The 10721-nt window shown below is 33.7% G+C and overlaps 1 long non-coding RNA gene across 1 annotated transcript; it reads left to right on the plus strand.

Annotated features, from left to right (window-relative positions):
- Window positions 1373-10051, plus strand: LOC110012810. Its single transcript, XR_002288009.1, has 3 exons — window positions 1373-1975; window positions 7743-7819; window positions 7907-10051. It is a non-coding gene; the product is annotated as an uncharacterized LOC110012810 (long non-coding RNA).

The following is a 10721-nucleotide window of genomic DNA, read 5'->3' on the forward strand; positions in this document are numbered from 1 at the left end:
AAAAATATTTTAGTTCCTTCAAATTTAATAAATAGTACTAGCCACTGAAGCACACTCAACGTATGTATAATTCAAAATTTTATTATACTTATTTAATAGAAAGAAATTAATAAAGAAAAAGATGGTCATTTGTAGAAATAACTATAGTTAAAGACATATTAAGCAATTCACATTTTATCAACAATGGTACTTATTTTAGGGTCTTCCCTTTAATAATAAGAAATAGGATAAATATTGTTGTATCGAAAATTCAACATAATGTCTATCTAAGTGAATTTGCGCTATTGCTATCTCAAAAAAGAAAATAGATGACATATGCCTCGATCCTCTCAGTTGTAAGCTTACAAAACACACCATCATTAGATATACATCGGGAATACCCTAGTTATAACCCTCTAATGCTTAAGTCAATAGGTTGTAAGAGAAGTAATAATAAATGTAAGGGTAAATTACAACGACCTCCCATGAGATTTAGTATAATTACGAATATCCCCTTGTTGATTAAAAAATTACAAATGCCTCCTTGATTTTTTAATAGCTGTCTAACAATTAATCCAGTATGTTAGGTTTTCATTTATTTTTTTTATAATAAATTGACCAAAATTCCCTCATGTATCAAAAATAATAATTTTATTTATTTTTTAAATTTTTTTGATTTTTGTAATGGACTATGTAGATAACCTTTTTATAATTTTTAAAATTTTTTCATCCAACCTTTTAAATTTTTTTATAAGTTTTTAATTTTTAAAAAAAATAAAATAAGGACAAAATTCACAATTTCATACATCTATCCAAAGATTACATAATTTCATTGTAATTTTTCAAACAACTAGGGGGTATTCGTAATTATTCCAAACCTCAGGAAATGTCAACGTAATTTACCCAAAATGTAATAAGAATATTAGGGTAATAAAAGTTATAGCTGCTGCACGGAGGTGGGCTGTTTATAAATTTTGTTCCACTATACGATTTTACTAGAACTACAGATCCAGAACCATTTAATAACCGAGGTGAATCCTTACATATTAGAATTCAGGATGCACTAGGATTGAGTCATAAGACCTTAAATTAATAAAACGAATTAACTTTCATTTGAGTATCGTAAATATTTCAAGCGAATGTTTTAATACGACTTTAATAAGATATATCGGACATCAGATATATTAAAAAATTTATATAGGTTGGAATATCAATATATAGTGAAATGTTTTTACAAAAATAGTTAATTAAAATATTAATAGTTAGAAAAAATGAATTTGTTGCGTGACGAAAGAGTACGACTCCCTGTGGACTTTGTGTTGTACCAATTTAACCATCACACGAATTCCCACCGCAGAAAATCCAAATCCGTCAGGACAAGGAGGAGGAAAGGCACTGCCACGGATGTCACGTGACACGCACGTGTCAACACCCCCCGTACCCCCGAGGCAAAAGCAAAAGGGGATAAAGAAGGGAAAAAAAGGGCATAAAAACAGTCGTCAAACCCTATCCTCTTCCCTCGTATTTTCTCTTCTCTCTCTCTTGAAACTCTAATCACGAATTCAGTTTTCCCCTAAATTCAGCGGCTGAAATGGATGAATTTCGTTTGGGTGTCCGAATCGGAGTCTCATGCTGCCTCGGATTTCAACTGGATTTGATGATTTGCTGTTATAGAAGTGAGCTCTGAGGACTCGCTACGTTTTAATCGGACGAGATTACACGAAGCGTTCATGGAGGGCTCTGCAACGGCATCGTCGGCAGCAGCGGACGAGGGTCCCGAGTCGTGGGAGGTTGCTGATGTCGACGCTAGCATGCGCCGACTCATGCTTTCCTCGAAAGGATTCCGATGTTAGCTGTAATAAGCAGGAAGAGAGAGCCGAGGATTCAGGTTCGGGCTTTAGTTTGAATTCGTGTTCGGTTAAGTCAGATGATTTGGTTAACACAGTGGATCAGTTTTTGCGCGACGCTCTACAGAATCCTCGCGAGCGCCTCTCTGGTGAGGTTTTTTCTTTTTCTTTTCCTCGTTGTATTGCCTGGTTGTCTGCGAACTGCTTGCTGTTTTTTGGGTTTTTTTCCCCTTCTGATCCGTTAGTTGTTGTCTTGCATGGTTCTGCTGAATCAATATGGTACAGTGAGTCGGTGACTAGATTATTGCCCTTTTTAATTTTTTCATTCTTTAGTTAAGAGGGGTAGATGCATCTCTCTAGCAAATGTTGATAAAGTAGTTTTTACTTATTGAATATATGTCTGGGAAAAAAGTTACTTTACTTGTACGGAGAAATTTGTGCTTGAGATAGACTCAAAGTAATTTTCTAGAATATTTTTCTCGACAACGAAATCTATTCTATTCAAACTAGCGTTGAAAATTACTATTAACTTGTGGAATGAAGTCCCAGACCACTATACATCAACTATAATTAAGGAGGAACGAAGCCCCGGAAGGACATCAGAATATGAATGCAGGAGAAATTATTAAAAAAAAAATTAAAGAAATGCAGTGAAATGTAGATCTTCAAAATTTTGAGTGGCACCGTGTTTTAAAAATGCGGTGCGACGATTTTTCTGAAGAAATTTTTTTATTAGTCATCGAGATTTTGGATCAGGGTGATTGATTTTGTATAAAAAAAATCAATTTTAATTAGTCACCGCGATTACACACCGTGGTGACTTAATTTATAATAAAAAAAAGTGATAGAATTAAAAAAAAAAAAAATCTATGGTCAAAGAAGCCAACCAAACTTAAGGTATTATGAACAAAATAAAAGAATTGGTGTAGTGTTCAAATAATGTGGAATCACTTTTATAAAAAAAAAAAGAAAATAAAATGTCAATTAACTTTTAAAATCATCTAATTAGAGGTATAATTACTATATTTAAAAATTGATGGAGCAATGCCATTAATTCGTTTGTGAGTGTAAATGATTTTTTTTTATATATATAAATAAAGATAAAATAATAAGAAAAGATGTGTGATTTGGTAAAAGGAACGTAAGTCACGAGTTGTAATGCTTGACCAAACAAAAAGATTATTATTGGTCCCCCCTTTCACATTAAACTATTACCACCTTTGAATTCACATTCACATAATCAGCATGTGGTAATAAAGATTCCATTCACATAAAAGCAAGACAAACGTTTGGCGAAATTGTACCTCCCACTTAACTCCTTCACTTCTGAATTAATCACATTATAAGTATAATATATTTATCATTTGATTGATGTATAATTTAAAAAAGTAAATAATTATATAACAAGTGTGATATACTTACCTTGTGACTAGTTTAATTTGATCAAACCTAATCCCAGAAAAAAATATTTATACTGAAGTCTAATCGTAAATCCGATTTTACAGTTGAGTTGACAGAGTTACGCGAGAGAGCACCCTTGGGATATTCTTTTTATTATATTTATTTTGTAGAGATAATTACTCTCTGCTCTCCTAAAGTTTGATTGAAAAATTACATCTAACACTTTTGAGGTTTGCTTCCATTTAACAAATGAGTCATTCTGTTAGTCAAAATTCATCGAATTTGCTGATATTAACAAAAAAATTTATATAAACTCCTGATCGACTTATTATTGAGTTATTGCAGGTCAAATTTATGACCAATCTACCCTCACACATCGTCACGCGTTAATACATGTAAGGAGATATATATTCACCGTAATAAGGGTAGTTAAGTCAGAAAAAATTTGTTCCACCTACACTGATTTATATATAATTATATTAATTTTTTTTAGAAAAAAGTATAGTTGTGTTGTCCCTATTTTATAAAATGGAGGCTCATTTTTTATTTAAGGGATTGTTAGGGTTTCCTGAATGGGAGAAGACGTGTGGATAATCGATATTGATGATCCCAAGAGTCAAATACCAATTACAGTTATACACACTCTCCAATCTCCATCTACTGCGTCTGCGTCTTCTCATCAGCCCATCTTCTTCATCTTTTCATGTTCCCACAAATGGTACATCTGTGTACGGCAACACAGCGAGGAAAAATTAATATTGATGGTGCCATTCAGTTATTACAAATATGGGTATGGTCTCGCATCATAACACTTGCATCCATTCCTTTGAATGATACTGCAAATTTAGTGTCAACCATAATGGATCCTGAAAACATTCTACCTATCCCTTCATATGCTGTACGGTATGAATATTTTTATTTATTTATATAGTTATAAAGAATTTTGATTTTGATTATTTTTTTAAATTTTAATTTTAGGTGGTCGTATCATATATTTCGTACACTACGGCGCACAATGCTCTACCTATAATAAGGAACATGTTGGATCGTATGTAATCAAATGAGGTACATCGCTGTGATTATTTTTTACGTATAGTGTATTTTTATGAATTTTTTTCAAAAAATATTGATTATGTTGTATGATATTGTAGTTTATTTGGATTTCGTATGATAGTAATGCACTCGATGTGGTTGCATTGCCGCTTTATACTGGCACACCGTAGAATATATGCTGTCCATTGATTAATAATTTGTTGGTGGAGATGCATCATTCGGAGAGGGTTTTCCGCCTATTTGAATATGTGCAAGACATCCCCCTACCCCATTGGTAAGTGAACGTCGTTTGCACACAATAGATAGGCGGGGACGTCAAGACTTAAGCTGGAACCGTTATTAGAGGCGGTCGTGATACCTTTCCTAGCTATGAACTAGCATCACCAAATCACTCCAGTCCAAATTTCACATAATATAGTGTCAACGAACACGTCGGGCTATTGATCAATTCACACCCGCGATTGTGAATATGTGTTAAGCACTTTGTATTTTTTATTGTTAAGTTATTTTAGCATAATGTTTACGTCGGAATACAATTTTTTTACCAGTATAACAGAATGGAGCAACTAGTGATAGACTGTGAAAATTTCGGAGATGATCAGCAGTCATTGAGAGAAACTCAAACGCAAGCTCGTGCGATAGGATGTGAAATTATGAATTTTTCCAATGCACGGTATCCGAGTGTTCGAGTCGGATTGGCTGATATAACTTGTGGTAGTGCATTGACAAAGGTTGACCGATGAAGTGTTTACGTAGAGGTTGGGCCATCTACTGTTTACATAGAGGCTAGACCATCACGTATTTACCCAGAAGCAGGTCTATTTACTGTTTTCAATCCAAATGCTCCATACATGCCATTTGTTAATGATGATTATACACATAATGTGAATTCGAAAGTACGAAGACACTATGTTGCATCATCACTGACATTCGAAGGCAATGAGTTGAACACGCCCAATGACCACAACTCTAGTAATGCCCCCCAGTGATTGCACATTGTTCCATTTTGCAACATAGTCCGAGTGAAATGTTGTCTAGTCTAAGTCTTGACGCCTCCCTGTCTATTGTGTGCAAATGGCGCTCACTTTCTAGTGGGTTTCGGGGATGTCTTGTACATAGCCAAATAGGCGGAGAACCATCTCTAAGTAATGCATCTTTACCAGTGAATAATTAATCAATGGGCAGCATATATTCCACGGTGTGTGAGTTGCACAAAGTGGCAATGCAGCTACATCGGGTGTATATCATTATACGGAGTCCAAATAAACTACAATATCATACCACGTAATCAATATTTTTTGAGAAAATTTCATAAAAATATACTATAAGTAAAAAATAATCACAATGGTGTACCTCATTTAATTGCACATGATCCAACATGTTCCTTATTATGCTAGAGCATTGTGCGCCGTATGCGTGTGAGATATATGATACGACTACTTAAAAATAAAATTTAGAGAAATAATTGAAATCAAAATTTCTTTAGAACTATATAAATAAATAAAAATTTTCATATCGTGTAACATATGGAGGGATAGGTAGGATGTTTTTTTGGGTCCATTATGGTTGATACTAGATTTGTAGTATCATTCGAGGGAATGGGTGCAAGTGTTATGATGTAGGACCATGCCATATTTGTAGCAATTGCATGACACCGCCAATATTAGTTTTCCCTCGCTGTGGTGCCGTACACAACTCTCGATATAGATACGCCAACACTGCTGTTACCCACTTTGAGGTACCTTCCTCATGAATGTCCTCCATACGTCGTAGATACAATACATAGATTAAGGTATTTTTCCTCATGTATGTTTTTCATATGTCGTAGATACAACAGCAATACGCTATTTCCCGTAGCATCAGGATACAATACCCTATTTATGATGCACATGGTACATATACGTGCCTCTTGTAATACAACCTAGAACGGGCTATCTTCATCTCATGTATTTTTAAGTAAATATTAATGTTGTCAGTTTTATTTTGGACCATCTGAAAGCATTTTCATATGCATAAAACCCAATCATTGATACAATAATTTTGCCACTGTTGATTACTATACCTTGTATCTATCCCGATAATAAGATTACCTTCCACTGAGAGTGTCTAGATGATAGCGATATCCTGCAGTGTTACAGTTGCCTCGCCAATCGATAAATGAAAGACGCAATTTCTCGACTAATGTAGTTATTAGGTGGGTGGCAATATCAATATGCCCACACTGTAAAACATCTAGAACCTTGATATTCTGGAGCACTTGCAAAACACGATTGTGTGACGTGGAACTAGTTGAAGGACGTGAAGAAAAGATATGTCACCGCGTCGTATGCATAAAGTTATATTCGGAGCTTCGAACACATTTTTCGACTAATGATTTAACTGGCCATACAATATACTTGTATCAATAGGACAAAAATTAGCCATAATCACTCAAAAATTTTTGTTCTTCTTCTACTCTCTACAAAATTTTACACTCTTGAATTTTTTCTTCTACTCTCTTGGTTGAAAGGTGTGAGTTGCACCTTTGAAATGAAAATTTTCATACTTCTTTTGAGTGAGGTGTGAATTATTTAAGTGAGCTGCAATTCACGGGCAAAAGTGACACTACGCCACCAGCAATTAAACCAGCGTTGGCGTAGTGTCTACCACAGAGCAACCTGCATTTTGCGGGCTACTTTGACCATAGATTTTTTTTTTAAATTCTGTGGCAGTCTTTCACTTTTTTTTTTATTGTAAAATTAAGGCCTCGTGGTGAGTAAACATGTTGACTAATTAAAATTGATTTTTTTTTTTACAAATTCAGTCACTGCAATCCAAAATTGGGGTGATTGATTAATTTTTATTGTTTAGGAAAATTGTGGCACTGCATTTTAAGAACGCGGTGCCACTCAAAATTTTAAAAATCTACATTTCATTTTATCTTGTTAATTTTGACATTTTTTTAATAATTTCTCCTTGGTATAAGTAGGGGTTTATTTATTTTTTTATTACAAAAAAAATTATATTAATATAATTTTTTATAATATATTAATATTAATATGTTGAGTCGTGATTTGGTCAAAAGATCAATGTTTTTTTAAGAAAAAGCCAAGTCGCGACGACTTGGTGTTGGGATTACAGATCACGACACCAAGTCGTGATTTGAAATCATGACTTAGCCAATCTTTTTTTTGTTTGATTAAATTTTGCATAAATTAATTATATAAAATTAATTTTTAACAACATATTAAAGTCTAAAAACTCATGATATTAAAATTATATTAATTTAAAAAATTATAATGTGTACAAACATAATAGCTTATATTTTTTTGTGCAATTGTAAAAAATATAATGAAATATATAATTATTCTTGATAACCTGGTACTACACATCTGATAGTGTAGAAGAATTTTTTTTTTGGTTTGTTGACTTGTACGCGTTAATCCATGTCGTTGTGAATACGTGATGTTTGATTTCGACTAGGCAAGAAGAAATGCGAATAGTAGTGTCGTGGACCAATTCAAATCTCGGTGCATCCCAATTATCTTCGGAATGTAGAGGTTCAAATGACTTTGAATATGTATTCTTAAAAGCCATTATATTGTAATAATTCTTCACCATTGATGCAACATTAATCATGTGTGCAGTGCATACCTTATGAGCGTGACTGCAAGGAATACCAAATTGAGTCCACTTGCCATAAGAATATTCTCGGTTCTCAATTTTGACAAGGGTATTGAGTCCATATCCACTGTGACGTCTTGTAACAATCGATGTGGATTGTTGGAATTGATTGTATTTAGTGACGGTATGCTTAATAGAATTTTGGTGCCAACGTGTGTAAATCTTGTGTGCAAAATCTGTCCATAGTTGGTTGTTGGCCAATACTAAAATATTTTTCGCTAACCTCCAATGAAAATAGTTGACAGTTCGCTGAAACGTCATCTCAGCAATTGCTGTCAATGGTAGGCGACGAGCCTCTTTCAATACTTTATTTATGCATTTCAACATAGTTGTTAGAATTCCGCATCGCCATCTATCATCATGAGATGCATTTCAACATAGGTGCTTCTATAGGTTGGTACCCACTTTCCACACGTCTATCAGTAGATGACGACACGAAATTTCTTGTTATATTGTAGTACCATTCCGAATAATCTCATTCTGGTTCTCTTCTATTGAAAATGGGCGGCCTTTGTACTATTGTGCCATGTCGTCTTTGCCACCTAGTAATGTATTGTATGTGGTGCATGTGCCAATCTGTGCCCGTGTGATTTTTATGGGAGATCTGATGGAAGTTCATATCCCGGGTATCCATTGCTTTTGAAATATTTTGCCTCATCCCGAATTGACGAAGAACCTGTTCGGGACGATGCATTGCAACTATTGCGTAGAATACCAATGGATATGATGACCTCCATAATTGGGGGTTCAAATCAGCGGCGTAAGCTATAATGACATTCGAGTCATGTCATACGGCTGACTGATGAACTGTAATAAATAAAAATAAGTAAATTAATATGCATTTAATTCATGGTATAAATCTATTTATAATATTAAAAATAAGTTACCTGATCCGCCTGCATCTCATTCAGTATATCTTTTATCACCCGAACAGTATCCTGTAAGTACTATTCGGGTGAACGTGTGCTGACAATTTCAAATAACACCATATGGTGCTTTTGGGAGCGAGTGATTGTAGTCTATTTGGACTTGGCTCGTAAATAGTCGTTCTGCACCAAGTCCAGGGCAAGTGGAGTGATTTGTGACTATGCTCAAATCTGTACGAATAATACAAATATATGTTAATAATTAATATTCATACAAAAAATTGTGTATGAGTTATTACGTAAATTTTTCCTGTAATAATTGTAGCGTGCCACCAATTGCAATTTTGTCTTTTGTGCTGACATTGCATAATTCACGATATAAAAATGATAGTACAACACTCCACAATTATAGTTCCTGGCCGTTTCAATATTTTTTAATTTTGAAAAATATAGTAATGAGATCAGGTTACCTGATAATTCTGGGCACATCATCCCCCAATAGGAGCAATGCAACAGCACGGCCGTACTGGACGGCGATGTCATGGGGAGTGTTATGAGGCATGCAAAACTTTATGATAAAAATGAAGGCAGACTTGATGTGAGAATGCTTTTGAAAAATAAAAAAGCTTTAATCGAGGCTGTGAAAGATCACTCGATATGGTATGCACGTCGCGAGTATTGGGTAGCTTAGAGTTTAAAGGTTAAGTGGAAAGTATACTGTAAGCAGCGCAACCTAGGTATATATATATATTTGTATAAGTATAATCATACAAAATTAGCCGACTGATTCATATTTATTTTTTTTCAAATATGTGGTGTAGATGGGAGTTGTGAGGGATTTTAAAACAAAAAATTGAAAGGTGGATAATATTAAAATATGGGAGGACCATATATGTATATTGAATGAAATGTCCTTCGAAGATGATAATTTAGATAGGATTTATGTTCCTTCTTTGCTTTTAGGACTTGTGAAATGCACCCCCCGTACAGAGTAAAACATGTTATCCAAATTGTGAAAGACCATATATGGTACAATATATCATAGCAAAAAGCATGTTTCAGTTTGAAGATGACACGTAAAATAGTTTACGGCACATGAGATAGTTCAGTTCGAAAGCTACCCAAATACATGGGAGCTCTCTAAAAATATAATTCAGAAACGATTGTTGAATGGCAACACGAAGATATAAGAGAATGACTATGACAATCAATTCATAATATTAGATCTTCATACTTTGCATGGCTCTGATACCATTCAGTATCAGGATATTACAAATCAAGAATAATTTGAATATAACAACCATATTTGAGATCATGTAAGGAAATATAAAGATCTAAAAGAATGAATATGACAATCATTATATAAAATAAATAAATTATATAAAGATTATAGAAATTATAATAAGGATATTTAATGAAGCAGAAATTAAAGATAATTATGAGTGGAAGAAAATTTACTTGAATTTTCGAGAATTTGTATACAAAGAATTTAGAGAACAATTAGATGTACAAAGATATTAATTATCCAAGACATCCTACTTTTGTAATATGAAAGAACTGATGAAATACAAGAGGAATGAGAAAGAACTTGGAAGAAGAGATGAAGAACAAGAAAAAGAACTTGGAAGAAGCAAATGTTAGTGAGTGTGCGTGAGAAAAGCTCTCAAACTAAGTTGTATTTTTCTCTCCTACAAATGCCTCTATTTATAGAAATGGTTGATCTTCATCATGCATTTGAATTATTTGCTGATTGTGGCTGTCCATCAAATCTCCATAATGCAGCAAGTGGTTTGCAAAAGCTGAAATGAATTTTTGAATTTTTGATTTTTGATTTTTTTTGACATCATTATTACATCATCTTCAATTTGTATGGAATTTGTTACAACAATAAAATTTGTTATATCAAACTAAA

This window comes from Sesamum indicum, linkage group LG11, assembly GCF_000512975.1.
Source record: "Sesamum indicum cultivar Zhongzhi No. 13 linkage group LG11, S_indicum_v1.0, whole genome shotgun sequence".
Taxonomy (NCBI): Eukaryota; Viridiplantae; Streptophyta; class Magnoliopsida; order Lamiales; family Pedaliaceae; genus Sesamum; species Sesamum indicum.